This window comes from Porites lutea, chromosome 11 (assembly GCF_958299795.1).
Source record: "Porites lutea chromosome 11, jaPorLute2.1, whole genome shotgun sequence".
NCBI lineage: Eukaryota > Metazoa > Cnidaria > Anthozoa > Scleractinia > Poritidae > Porites > Porites lutea.
The window spans coordinates 6,192,131-6,207,627 of NC_133211.1; the positions used below are offsets into that span (position 1 = coordinate 6,192,131).

General features: G+C 38.9%; 1 pseudogene; it reads right to left on the minus strand.

Annotated features, from left to right (window-relative positions):
• The window catches only part of LOC140952494 (uncharacterized), a 51,302-nt pseudogene that overhangs the window by 33,704 nt on the left and 2,101 nt on the right, over nt 1-15,497 (minus strand).

Sequence of the window (15,497 nt, forward strand, 5' to 3'; positions counted from 1 at the left end):
CTTGTCAAAAAATGGCAACTTTGATACATTCTTGAGCGTCGCGAATCCTTTACTTCGCGCTCCGCCGAAGTAATTATCGAGTGAAAGGCTACATGTCCTAAGCCGCCTTTACGCGAAAGAAGTTGAAACTTGACAAACAAGCAAATTTAACTCAAATGTCGTAATCTTCATCAAGATTTGCATAAAACCGCGACAAGCTTAATTCACAGAATGAATTGCCGAGCGGCACCGTTCATCTGTGAAAATCTCGGAACGTGGCGAGCAAAGGCTACATACACTGTACATGCAGGATAAATCTTCTAACATGAAAACATCGACTAACACTTATTGAAATCTTGGCGAACCCCGACGATTCAAACAGTTACAGAACACCGCACCGCAAGCACTAATCGACGGTGCGAATATCTGAACGGCTACGTGACTGTACAACATCGTTCCTTCGGAAACTTAGCTTCTTAGATCCTCGATCCTCGCATCTCGAAACTCGAGGCGTTCGAGCTTCGAGACGCGAGGATCGAGTCTCGAGTTTCGAGCATCGAGTGTCAACTTACTTTTGAGCGGTACTGTAGTAAACTAAAGAACGCCACTAACTTACTTTTCTTTCTCCAAAAAGCTATACATTCACTTTTAAGGACTACGGGGAAAGTACCCCGCTGTTTGCGCATTAACTACATGGCGTGCAGACGCATTTTCCACAAAAGCTAGCACTGGTGTATTAATCATTTGTAAAATTTGGTCTGTATGAACAACCGATCAGTATAGTAATGGAACGACGATAGCTTTAACTATAATTTTAGCATAGTGCAATTGCTTTAAACAGGTCATATTGACTTTAGCTGTGAAATTCTGTAGTGGAAAAATTATGCACTGCAGAAGTGAACTACATTTTACTTACGTTTGGCGCGCAAAAAGGAGCAAAGAAATGGAAGGAAAAACAGCAGTCTTGTTAAACTCATTTTCACTGCCGGACCGTGTCTCCATTTAATTTTGTTTCTATTCCTTGAGAAGCGGAATTTATATACCCTAACAGGAAACATGTGAAGTTTTGTACGTGCTGCCCTTTTCTTAACGGTTTAATGTTAAAGAGGATTAGGTTGGTATAGATTGGAATCAATGATATCACTTACGCCAATTGGGTTTGGAAAGCACGCACCAAGCGTAGGCTTTTGTACATTATGCTTTTGCTTCCCTACTAAAATGCTCCACCTTAATGTTCCTTTTCTCCCACTAAAATGCTGGGTCTCCCCAAAAAAGTCACTAAAATGCTCGGATAATGCTCATTATACAAACGGTTTTTTAAATTAATTTCAAAGTTTACACTTACAAAAACGTGCAAGTGTTGCAAGTAACAACGACAACGTGTACAAGTTCATAAATACAGCCAAAAAAACCAGCTGTATTAGGTTTTTTGTGAATTTTGAATTTTAGTCTTCATTTTGTTAAAAAAGGAGGAGCTCATGGGGCATGGGCTCCTGAAAAAAGTTAATTTCTATTTTATAGAGCTATTTTATTTTCTCGGAAAATTAATTTTCCGGGGAAAATGCCACTAAAATGCTCGAATAATGCTCAATGCTTTTGCCTTACTAAAATGCTCGAAAAAATGCTAGCATAATGTACAAAAGCCTAACCAAGCGTGCGGGTTACAGTTTCACAAACCGACTGATAGAAAATCTCTTCCATAAACGCTCAACCATTTAATTTGACCCTGCAGTAGAAGGACCCAGTAACTGAAAGTGTGGCATGATCCGTTGGAGAAACTTGAAAAAGTAGAAGAAAATAAATGGATTATCTCCAATGAAATGCTATATTGTTTTAAGCTTCTCAAACGTTTGATTATCAGGGTCGCCCTTCCTCCTTGTTAACAGGCCCCAAGTCAGCTAATGGCTCAGCAAGATTAGACGGACGCTACATATGGCTCCATACTCCAAACTGACATTTCCTTCTCACATGAAATTTCCCCTTTCCAACATGAAATTTCTCTGTGTCCTGAAATTTCTGCTCGTCAAATGTTCATGAAAGTCAATTTCTTTTCAATTTTTAAGGAAAGAAAATTCCAGGTCTGCACGAGTAGGATTCGATCCCGCGTTGGACCTGCAGCCCACCACCTCAGTAAACATTAGTTTTTATATCAGTTAGGACAAATGTGATCGTAAAGATTTTCTTTCGTACAAGGAGGCACTTTGAAATTAAATTTAAGAAATCCATGTCTGTTTAACAAGAATATGTTAAGGTTGACTCTGTATTAACTATTGAGGTTGGAAGAATCTGCAATCGCTAGTGAAAGTTTGCAGCTAACCGTGACCATAGTGCCATGGAAAAGGTTAGCCGGAAGTCACGAACATGTGTAAACTTACAAATTCTATTTTCATGTTATCGAAATCAACTTCATGTAGTATGAGTACGGCATCGCGAAAAGGTTAGCCAGAAGTCACGAACAGGTGTAAACTTACAAATTCTATTCTCATGTTATCGAAAGTAACTACATGTAGTATGAGGACGACAGCGCGCAAACATGTAAATGTCATCTTCACTTTCTCACTGGCTTTTTATATTCAGGTTCAAGTAATAGTAGACACCCAAAAACCTACCAAACAAGCTTGCAACTAAATAGGTCTAAATAGCGGTAAATAAGAAATACTGGTAATGTTACCTGGTGGAAGTCTGGCTGTTGTTGGAGATATAGTCGTTGGTGGAGAAAGAGTCGTTGTTGGAGGGAGAGTCGTTGTAGGCGATGTGGTTGTTGGATTCGGCGTCACTGAAAGTATTGGAAAAGAATCAAAAACGCGATAAACAAGCAATGAAACTACTGCTGTAATATAATTACAAATTCTGTAATTTGTAAACTTCCGTAACATTGATTAGTTTAATTTTTCACCTCATATTATATTGTATCCGTCGCCGTAATTTTTATGCCATCTTCGAAAAATTGTAATTGAGGAGGCCTAATTAACATAAGCTCTATAGTTTCTTTTAGGCCTCCTCCTACATTTTTTTTGGCATCTTTTTGTAATTATTGTAATCGTGTGGCGAATAAATAAAATACCTAAAATACCTAAATTGCTGAGTCATCTAGTTGCCCTTTCTGTCTTCGACTCGACGTTGTAAGTAACAGAAAAAGTGATACGAAAAGAAGTTCTAAACGGCGTATTACAAAACGTTGTTGAGCGATTAGGGATACCTTTTAGGCCGAATTTATCAGTAAACAACAGCAACTTTGACTGATTAGATATTTGTTCTCCCCCTCGTATAGCCTGAGTATCAGGCCTTCTTAAGGGGCTAGAGGAGAGAAGATATCCCCTTTTCCCCAGAAACGCCTGATACTCAGGCTACCCCTCGTATTGCATCAAATATAGACCCGGAATCGATATTTTGATCGTAAGGTGATGACAGACAGTAAAGGTTTCCGCTCACTTATTTATGTAAAACAAATTAAAGATGATAGAAAGGTGGCTTTTTCAGTAACGTTACTTTATTCTGAATTTTTCCTGCTTGCGCTCGATCATGAGAATAGTTTGCTCGTATAAGGCGTTGAATTTGTATTTCGGCAGTCGGGTAAGGCTGCATAAGTTGTTAAGCAGTTCATGGAGTTGAAATTGAATAAGTGTATCTATGTCTGTTTAAGAGTGCAATATGGCCGCCGTTTCATTGTTTTGGAACAACAAAATGGCTGCCGTGACGTCTTGTGAAAACTCTCTATATATTTTATATATTCTCTACATTGACTATTATTGTTAGACCTTGTTACCACACTGTGTGCTATATTATCATTATTCTAATTATTATTATTATTATTAATACTATTATTATTATTATTATTATTAAAACACAGGGGTTTACGTCACAAATCTTTGATTAATTTTCTTTGAATAAAATGAGTCAGAGAAAAGCATGCAGTGTCCTTTCTAGTGTATAATGAGTCAGCCCAGTCAGTGAGAGAGGCGGAGTACGCCTTGTTAAAACGCTTTTCGACAGAGAACTAACCAATACCTGGTGGGCAACCTAAGAGTTCCATTCTCATGGAAATATGCTCGTGCCACTTTCTAGGATGAACCCGGATGTAGCGTGCTTGAATGGGTGGAACAAAAACGTGCAACACTTCTGTGTCATGGTCACTGTTTCCCTTTAAGACCTACAGTTTTGAAAAGAGGATAACGGTTATATTTTATAAAAGATAATCTTATTATAGTCACTCAATCCTCTTCATCATAAAACACTACAAAATTTATCATCTGAACTTACGATTACGATGCGTTCAATATTGACTACTACAAAGACTTAAATGAAATACCATCGACTTCTTTGGCAATCTCCCTGCAAGTAACCATCCACCGTCAGTTACTCCTTTTCCCAAACACCATTATTTTTCTCTCAAAACCTTCTACACTGGCCCCCGGCTTAGGAAAGCACCGTTTGAATCCAACGGCGGTAACGTTTGGTAATAAAAACCGAATACTATTTACTTCATTCTCCAGAAAGAGACCATTTCAGACAGGATGATCTTGGTTGATGCAGATAGTGTAGAGTTGCGCCATTTTCCAAGTTTCAAAAACCCTCACTTTCAGAACGAGGCTAATTGCAAACCCTTTCGTGTTTCATTTGCATGATAATAGAAAGTTATTTTCATATAAATGGCTTCACACTTAATCTCGCTTTGAACGGAGGTTTGGAGAACACTCGGAAATGGCCTATTCGATTTTTATTTGTTAAAGTATAAAATGATCTAGTGAAAACTGTTCTCTCCTAACTGTGACTGCCCATATAATATATGTAATGTTTAAAACAAGAACAGCAGTGTTTGAAACAACACGTGCTGAGAGTGTTTAAAACGTTAATCACCGTTTAGTCAGGTTGATATGATATATGAACGGTTGACACTAGTGTACCAATACCTTTCTTAATATCAACTTTACTGTTCATATTGTGGAATTATATTATACTTTATTACATTTTTTGACGCATCGTGTGGCAGAGGTGGCCTTTTCGTGGTAGACAAACGGATGAAACTGAGGCTCAAAGGACTAGGGCAAAGGCAATTTCTATTCTTTACAAACCATGTTTTTCTTGTAGGCTGTGAGGGCGATGCCGTCGTTACTGTAGGAGATAGTATAGCTCTTCACTTACTAACAGGTGTCGCGTTTTTGTCCCTGGGTCTTAATTCCTGTCACCTGTGTTTTTTTCTCCAAGGTCCACTTGTAGCCGCTGATTGTAGTTATCATATTTTGCAGACCATGCACCAGCGTTGCCTCCTTCAGCCTCGAGGTTCAGTCTCCCATAGTAAGAACGTGTTCTGTTGTTATACGCGGACGACGCTGTTATCTGCGGATCGGGTATGTTTTTGTTCTCCATCCCGAGAGAGTTTGAGCAAACTGTGCATATGTGATAAAATTTGTTTAGAGACTGCCTGTATTTTTACTACACATCACCGGAGGTCATTCACATGCAGACTTTGCATGCTTGGTTCTCTTGCAATTAGAACATTTAGAAAAGTCAACGTGACGACACTGACGACACGACAAAGCATGCAGATCTAAAAACCTTATTAACCAATGACAGAACGGTAAATGAAGCACCGGATGTCACGTTCAGTTCTTTTCCCGCGCTTTTGCGTTCTCGTGCGTTGTCTTTTCTGAATCTGCGTCATGTCTTTGACCTTTTGTAACCCTGAGAAACTGGCCTACGTGGCAGGTGTCCAAAGGGGAGGGAAGGGAGGGAAAAGAAGAGGAGATTTGGGAGAGAAAGAAAGGAAAGGCTCTCTCTACTTTTTCCCTTTCGCTTTTCTCCCCTTATCCCTTCCCTTTTTTGTGCCAGTCCGCATTCTGTGCATTTCATTTTGCCTTTCCGTTTTACATGGTTTATACCAGAGCCAAGAACAAGTAGCATAACAAGTAAGTAATATGCAAGAACAATCTCTTTTAGAATAGCAGAAGATCTTGCTCGTAGGCTACTTTTAGAATTTCCGTTGTTCCGTAGAATCATTCACGGCAAGCCTATGTTAGGAGACCACTGTTCTCAATTGAGAGTTGAACCTAATGCCGCTGTTGCTGTGAAATTTCTTCTTTGCTGCGCCAGTTATCGATGAGCAAGAAAGAAGAAGGATAAAAAACGCCTCCTTTACTGATTGGAGGATCAAACCTTTGAACCCCAGTTGTAACTTGCTTACCTACCGTTTTTCCATCCTCCCCTACCCACTTTCAACCCTCGCGAGGTACGCTATGACTTGCTTTCAGGATATGGCTGCGCTTGCCTTATAGGTAGCCTTTAGCTTAAATGTTTCAATATTCCACTGGAGCTTTCAATGCAAAGCAATTTATATCCTTAGTTAACTATTAGTTGTAAAGACAATAATTATTAGCTATCGGACAACCCAAGAGCTCAATCCGCATGGAAATATGGCCATTCCACGTTTCAGGATGTACACGAATATATCTTGCCTTGATGGATGGTGAAAACATGCCTAAAACCACAGAGTTTTGATCTCTGTTTGCCCGTAAGACCTGCAGAAATGGAATAAAAGTGGACCCTTTTAACGTAAAAAGCACATTGGTGATCATCCTTTTCACTATTGTTATATTCTGCCTTTTTAGCAAATGAGCTACACTTTCTGTTGACTTTTGAACCGATTGCTTTTCAAAGCAGACTCCGTGATAACAAAAAGACTTTGGTTTTCCACTCTTAAAGAGAAAACGGCTGCCCTTAAATGTTAATCAGTTTTCTTTTGTTTTGGGCTGAGAGAGAATCACTGTTATATGGCTTCCGTGACTGCTTGTTGGTTGTTTTAGGTCTGAAAGGTTAATATTGGTACAGCTTGAAGGTTTTTGAATTTGCTTAAGTCATACAAATACCTATTTCGTTTGCAGGTTTGACGGCACTTTTTACAGTGTTCACTTCATAGCCTGTTTCGGCCATATGCTGTGAAGGTAATCCCGTCATAGCTAGAGGAAACAGTATAGCTTTTGACCCACTGGTAACGGTCTTGTCTTCCTTGACTTTGTATCGCCTGCACTTACATTTCTTGCGCAAGATCAACTCGTAGCCACTGATGAACGTCATTTGTTTTGGAGGACCATGCGCCAGTCTTACCTCCTCCAGCCTTGAAATTGAGTCTGCCATTGGATGGGCCGTGTGCGGCGTCGTACTCACTGGAAGCTGTGATCTGGGCATCGGGTAAGTCTCTATTCTCCTTCCCCAGAGGGTAGGAACATCCTGTGTAGAAACCAAATGACTGATTCATGGGGATATGCATAGATAAAAATATAACTGGACCAAAGTTGATCAAATTGCTCAAGCGCCTTATTCAATGCGTTAATTGGAATTCTTGAACTGACAAGAGATGATCGACAATTATCTTGAAGCAGTCGTAAATGTGACTAATGCTTTTCGACTTTTGTATACGTTAGGTGTTCAGCGGGCACTATTCCCGATGTAATAAATCATCTGTAATAAATCATCTGTAGTAACACCAAAAAAAAATTCTTATGGGAGCCCGAGAAAATGAATGTCAAATTTCACAAAATTACATCTTACACATCAAATTTTCAGAATTTTACCTGTGTAATCACAATTCTTGTGAAATTTGAAATTCATTTTCTCGGACTTCCATGTGAAATTTTCTTTGGTGTTACTTCAGATGGTTTATTACATCTTTAGCCCTTGAAAAATGTGAAAAAGAAGGCAATCATGATATTCTTTAAATTATTCTGGTACGAGGTTTTTGTCCCCTGAAAATTAAAATTACTCAATTTCCTCGTGGATTCCGTCTTAACACAACACGATCATGTGCCCGTGGGCGTACCCAGCAATAGTGTTTAGGCTCCAAGTGTTAACGTACCCTGGATACCAGAGGTTTTTCTGGCGTGCGGCAGGAATTTTCGGTGTCGGCCTACGGCCGAATATTTTTTAGGATTAATTGGTGTACATGAATTTTTTCATTTAATTTTCCCTTGCGCGAATATTTTTTAGTACTCGCCCGCACCCCCCCCCCCCCCTAAGTTTTCTAATGCTCCGTCCCTAACTGATTGAGCTAGCAAGCCAACTGGGAGCTAGTCATTTATATTGGTTCACTAGCATAGTGTTACCCTGTTTGAACCGTGACTTTTAAGCTCTGTAACAAAAGGTTCTTGCAAGGGACCTTGACCACTTTGGGGAATTACTGGCTGGTCTTTTCCATCGTCTCAAGTTCTTTAAGGCTACCTCTTGGTGTACATTTGAATAAAGCAGGGGAGCATAGAGGGTTAGGAGCACGGGAAAATAGGCGTATGGGAGGCGGGAGTTCCCGTTGGGTGGGAAGTGGGAGAAATATGGGGAAAGTATGCAACAATGCTTAATATTTTGCAATAAAAAAAAGAGTCAAATGGAGAAAGTCAAGAAAATGGGCAGGAGCCGGGAATGCAAAGTACAGGAGATGGGAGGTTTGGACCCCCTACAGAAAAAAACATTTAATTATCTTGATCAAAATAACGATGACGCATAACATTATTTAACATTAGTTTGTGCAAACGTTTTGGTAATTGACAACACACCACAAGCTCTTTGCTTTAAACTCTTGAAAGTCACTGCCCTCAATAAGTTTGTCACATGGTTGTTTATGTCTGCCTATTCTTGTAAACGACACACTTTAAGCTGCAGCCGCTTTTGAGAATATTTCCTGAGGTGGCCGCTTATTTGAGTTTTGACTGTATTCAAAGACTTCAATATTCCAGGAGCATCTAAGCATACCCCTAACCTCCAACCCTATGGATTTTTAGGGGTTAAAAAACTGCCCCATATAAGAAAAACATAGGGTTCCAATGGTCCACTTTGGAGGTCTAAATTGATTGTCTTAGAAGATGGCAAAAATACGAGACACAAGTAGATGATTATTATATTGTAAGTTCTGACTTGTTAACTTCATAAATTATTTATCAGAGTTATGACAAATCAATAGGTAGTAATTGAGTCACAAGCACACCTCTGTGTAACCCCAAATGGAAAATTTAATTGTGCAATTAACTTTTGATACAAACTCCTGCTCAGCTAAGGAGTAGTCTCTAGAAATTAAGGCTTTACCAGGTGGCACTGACCTCTATTAAAGCAGCCACTTGTCCCTTCCCTGAGGGCAGCTGCTTTATAGTGCTTGCACTGTATAATATTTTTGAATGAAAACTGCGTGAACATTCAACATTCGAGAACTGTTGATGACTCATGCTTCCTATCCTCAAGATCAGACTTACATGCACCTTTGCAAAATAAATTAGAAAAACAAATGGCTTGATTTAAGGCAGAATTTTTAATGACTTTTCACATGTAAGTGTTTATGAATGTGATTTTCTGTCAGTGTTAGATGATCATGAGTGTTAAAAAATGTGCTTTGCCCCACCCATAGCTTTGTAATAAGACCTTCAGCAATAAATACCCTATTGTGGAACTCACAACAACCAAGTTGTTATGGCTACGTTTTCAAGAAAGTAGCTATAAACAAAGGAATGTTCTCGTGTTACAGACTGTTATAATTGTATTAACAAGGGTTATTGTATTATTATTGTATTAGCAAGGGTTAGGGTCACTAGTTTTCCTTTTACTTGCTATCCTCTCTAGAAAGTCATTATCTTTAGTTGTTTAGTTTGCAGAAACTAAACTATGTCTGTTTAATATGAACTTGAACAGTACTGACGGTCAATGTCTAAAATATGCCAAACAAGAAACGTTTGCAAATTCAAGCAAGTAAACTTGCTTCAACTCCTTTGTGAAGCTAATCTACAATGTAGCTAGGCAGTTCTGACCTTTGAAAATTCTGGAAAATTTAAGAATCAAAGAAAAAAAGGGGTAGATAAATATACATTTAGGATAGGAGGATACATTTAAAAATTTACCCAAATAGTGAGTGGATGTCTTTTTTTAATATAAAAGAACCAGCAAAGTTAGACAATAATCCGAGGAAAAGCTTTCCTTGATATAGACAGCGAGTGACCATCGCTTTGCCCCTTTACGATTTCTTAAAGCATGGATAATAATCAGCTTTAAAGGGGCCAGGGTAACAACTATTTTCTTGTGGTGGCAATTAAAACAACAATCAAAATTCACCAATACTGACCTTAATAAACACTGCAGAAAGAAATTTGCCACCATGCACTTTTCAAAATGATAATGATCTACATATATGTCAAAAATTGTGTAATTTGCCGTTCACTGTGTTTTAGTTGTAACTCCCTATTCCATATTAAAAAACATTTCCGCCCCACTCTCTTTTTGTAGATTCTTAACCACTCTGGATGCGATATTATTGCTATATCATTTTGTCTCGGTGATGACATGTTAAACGTTTACTTTTTTATGCATCTACGATAGTAAGATTAGGTCAATGTCCCATTCTAAAACTGTTGCAAGGGAAAAAGAAAAAAATTGCAATGAGAGGTCATACATACCCCTTGTGCAATATTTTATGTGATGTTAATTGAAATTTTATTGTACGTTAATTTTGCTTTTCTCATTATGTTAAATTAGTCATTTCTTACTGTATCCAGGTGTATGTGTTTTGTGGTCTACAATGTAGTTCCTTAGTTTGACAGAAGAAATAATTGACCAGTTCAAGTCTAGGTCTAGTTACCCGCATAAAACAAGAAGACTAGAACCAGTCTTAACTTGCTCCGCAGATTTCCCCATGCGTTAGCCTGCGTAATAAACAATTATTGGATGAGGTTTTTGTGATATTCAGAATAATCAAGGTCGAGGTAGATAACCCTTACCGAGACCTTGATTATTCTGGATATCACAAAAACTGAATCTAATCATGAATTGTTTTATTATACATTGAAGGAATCCTTTCTTTCTCTCTTCGACATGAAATGTTTTCAAAGTTTGTGCCAACTCTTTCTTTTCCTCAGGTTCTCTCAGTTTTTTCTCTTTCATGTAATCAGCAAACAGCTCCTTTGCCACCTTGTCTTTGCCACTCCTTGTCTTGTCTATTTTTTGATGTCTTCCGCGGTCAACGAAGTAAACCTGGAAGTCTAGTTTTTGCTTCTTCACGGACGGCAAACAACACAAAGCGCGCGAACTTGACATGATTACCCTTAGAAATCATGCACCGCGGTCATACATGACACGATTACTCGTGACCTTGAGTGTCCTTGACATGATTATTGTATAATCTGCAGCAAGATGATGTCCCAGGCGCTGATTTCGAAAATTCACTGTACGCTTTCGGCCAATCAGAAAAGAGATAGTGAGTTGAATGTATAATAACAGGTGTAACTGGTGGATGGCGCATGACCGAACAATAGGTGAGGCCTCAAAGGTAGTGGGGGAAAAGTCGCGGTCCCAAAACTGAAAGGACCCGCCAGATTTTAGGCGTGGACTCAAAATTGTTTGCTTTCTTTACAAATTAAACTGTTAAGTGATTTGCATTCATAAATTTCCAAATTAGAGGTCAATGCAAGATTCTATAGTCCATTTTAAAGAGCTTGACATTCGCTATGCAATTTATGTTACAATAAATTGAAACTTTGCGAGCCGTTTTGCAAGCGAGTCGGGTGCGTTCTTAGCATAACGACCATATATTAAAATTGTTAAAACTGATTTCATCTGTTTCTTAAAACTCGCCTCAATCATAGAATAATTGCTGGCTTTTGTTTGTATTTATAGCTCTTCCTTCTTCGACAAAGATATTTAAATTAGCAATGTTAAAGGTAACGTAAACGGTCTACATTAAGCCCCTTTCTTCTTAGAAATATGTTTTCCAAATATCGACGATTTAAAATCTTAAATATCTACATATGTGTGCCAGTGGTTACATTACGACAACCTCTGAAAAATAAGAACCTATTAAGAAGCCAATCAACCTGAGCTGTGAAAAACTACCCTAAAATATAGGAACCTGTTCAGCCTGACCTCGAGAATTCTAGGTTCTTATATGCGGGTTTTTACTGTAATACTAGTCCAGTGCCCTAATAATTTGTTCTCCCCCGCCCCACCCCCCAAAAAAGTCCTGTTTACGACTTTTCATTGAACTAGATAAAATAGAAGAGGTTTTTAAATTCTTAAATGACAAGTGAAAGGTTAAATAAAGTCAATAGTTCTTCTTTTATTAGGATAAAAAGTCCCGGATTACAGTTCAAGGCAGTCTGTTGTGACATTTAAACATCAAACAAATTGAGAACTCAAAAGCTTGTAATTCCAATATCAAACACAACTTCTCTTCATTAAGCAGGTTGACCTATATAAACTGTCATCGACTGTGATGTTTTGATTCCTCATCCTTCATCGTCCTTAGAGTCTTCTTGTATATATGTTGTGGTTCAATTTTATCCTTGGTTTAATTTTTATTTTCCTTTGTTTTTGGGCATGGTAATATATGATAATCAGTTTGAAACAAAGGAAAATAAAAATTAAACCAAGGATAAAATTGAACCACAACATAAACGCCCGGGGGGGGGGGGGGGGGGGGGGGGGCGGGTACTCCCATACATTACCTATACGGGTATGTGCCACCCAAAGAAGTCGTGATTTTGAAGCTCCTGATTTAGAACTGGGTATCCATTTCAGAAGCTTTTTCTAGGACGGGGCATAATATTTCGAACGCACCAAAGCTCCACTTTTGTAAGCAGCCATTTGAAAGTATTCAAGGACAGATTGCTTTTAAAAATACGGTTCAGTGCGTTAACAAGCAAACCGTTGTACTCTTTGTTGCACCCTAGAACGGAGTATAGAAAATTGGCCCATTTCTAGAACGGGGTATCAGTTTTAGGGCGAATTCTAGAACGGGGTATAAAAAATTGGCCCATTTCTAGAACGGGGTATCAATTTTAGGGGAAATTTTTTCAAGAATGGTGTGCCAATTTAGAGTCCCGGGCGGCACATACCCACCCAAAAAATACCCAAGTGCCCCCCCTCCGGGTATATACGTTAATATCTAGATTTACTCCCTTATATTTTCATACTTTGAAGCTTAATTTATCTAATTTTGGGCTTTTCCCTCTGCTCTGGTTCCCTTTAGTATGTGCTGTTTTTCTGCTTTATCTTAGCTTCAGTGCTGTGCGATTAGCTTTCGTTGTTGACTGAGAGATAAACGAATAATTACAAAAAAACGTTGTCTTAAGTCTAATTCGAAAACGTTACGCTTTTGGACCCTAGGAATTTCTTTACTTTTTCAATGTTTTTTTTTCTTTTAATCTAAATTTTCTATCGACTACTCATGCACATGATGATAAAAAATTGAAGACGTCGAACTTTAACCTGCAAAAAGGAAAGAAGGGAACACTCACGTTATTACAAGTTGCAAATATGCGAATTAATGAGGCTAAGTCGTAAGAGCGCTTTCCATTTACTCCTACGTCTCCCTTAATCCTATAACACTAGTTTGTTAAATTGCATCTGTTTCAAAGTAGATCCTTTTTGATTTTCGAAGCCCATGATTTCCTAAGTATGACAAGTTTAAAGGCACGACGCGTCATTCCATAAAATTGATTACATAATTGTAAAAGAAATTGTTTGGGCCTGTGACTTTCTAATAATAAGAGGAGTGACCTGCAGTTGAAAGGCTATGCGAGTAAATTGTCTACCGCTGTGGTAAAAGTAAGTGGGAAGTTGTTTGTTAATTAAGAAGAAAACGAAGAAGATTGTCAGTACCTGACGGACATCCCAATAGTTCCATCCTCATAGAAATATGGCCACGCCACGTCTTAGGATGCACCCGAATGTAGCGTGCATTTATGGAAGGGTGCAAAACGTTCAAAACCACGGTGTTGCGGTCCGTGTTTCCATTAAAGACCTGGAGCAGGTAAATGATAGAGAAGTGTTAAGGTTAAACTAGTTAGTTACTTGTGGAGGGTAACAAACAGTGTTGCTAAGTTTTTAATGTGGGCCTGAGGTTTTGAGAGAATTTCATGTTACCGAGTCGAGATTGAATTAGTTAATTGCTTGAGTTTGTTTTGCAACGATTTTGATTTTTTTCCATACCTTGCCGTTCTGATAAAATGTATAGGTGGTTCCGTCGCTGCTGTAGGAGATAGTAAAGCTCGTAACCCATTGATCCGCGTCTTGTCGTCCCTGGATCTGTATTCCTGTCACCTCGGTTTTAGCTGCAAGATCCACTTGTAGCCACTGATTAACGTCATTGGTGCGGGCGGACCATGCGCCAGTCTTACCCCCTCCAGCCTTGAAATTGAGTCTGCCATTGGTGGCGCCGTGTATAGCGTTATATTCGGTTGAAGCTGTGATCTGGCCATCGGTTATTTTTCTGTTCTCCATCCCGAGAGGGTCGGAACATGCTATACAAAGAGAATACATTTGCTTAGACAACTATAGTGGTAGTTGATGTTCAACTGTTTTTGCACGATTATTACGTTAAGGACTTGCAATTTGGATGCCTACTTGCACTTTCCTGTGGTGTATCATTCACAGCACAATGTACGAAAAATTGTTGTAAAAGTTCCACATGCAACAAAGTTATTTTAAAGTCTCATTGTCGCTAAAGCGTTGTTTGTAAAATTGCATTTGTTTAAAAATAGATCCTTTTTGATTTTGGCATCCCACGTATTTTTTATGCATGATCCTTAGTTTAAAGGCACGACGCGTCATTCCATAAAATTGATTAGATAATTGTAAAAGAAATTGTTTGGGCCTGTGACTTTCTAATAATAAGAGGAGTGACGTGCAGTTGAAAGGCTATGCGAGTAAATTGTCTACCGCTGTGGTAAAAGTAAGTGGGAAGTTGTTTGTTAATTAAGAAGAAAACGAAGAAGATTGTCAGTACCTGACGGACATCCCAATAGTTCCATCCTCATAGAAATATGGCCACGCCACGTCTTAGGATGCACCCGAATGTAGCGTGCATTTATGGAAGGGTGCAAAACGTTCAAAACCACGGTGTTGCGGTCCGTGTTTCCATTAAAGACCTGGAGCAGGTAAATGATAGAGAAGTGTTAAGGTTAAACTAGTTAGGTACTTGTGGAGGGTAACAAACAGTGTTGCTAAGTTTTTAATGTGGGCCTGAGGTTTTGAGAGAATTTCATGTTGCCGAGTCGAGATTGAATTGGTTAATTGCTTGAGTTTGTTTTGCAACGATTTTGATTTTTTTCCATACCTTGCCGTTCTGATAAAATGTGTAGGTGGTTCCGTCGCTGCTGTAGGAGATAGTAAAGCTCGTAACCCATTGATCCGCGTCTTGTCGTCCCTGGATCTGTATTCCTGTCACCTCGGTTTTAGCTGCAAGATCCACTTGTAGCCACTGATTAACGTCATTGGTGCGGGCGGACCATGCGCCAGTCTTACCCCCTCCAGCCTTGAAATTGAGTCTGCCATTGGTGGCGCCGTGTATAGCGTTATATTCGGTTGAAGCTGTGATCTGGCCATCGGTTATTTTTCTGTTCTCCATCCCGAGAGGGTCGGAACATGCTATACAAAGAGAATACATTTGCTTAGACAACTATAGTGGTAGTTGATGTTCAACTGTTTTTGCACGATTATTACGTTAAGGACTTGCAATTTGGATGCCTACTTGCACTTTCCTGTGGTGTATCATTCAC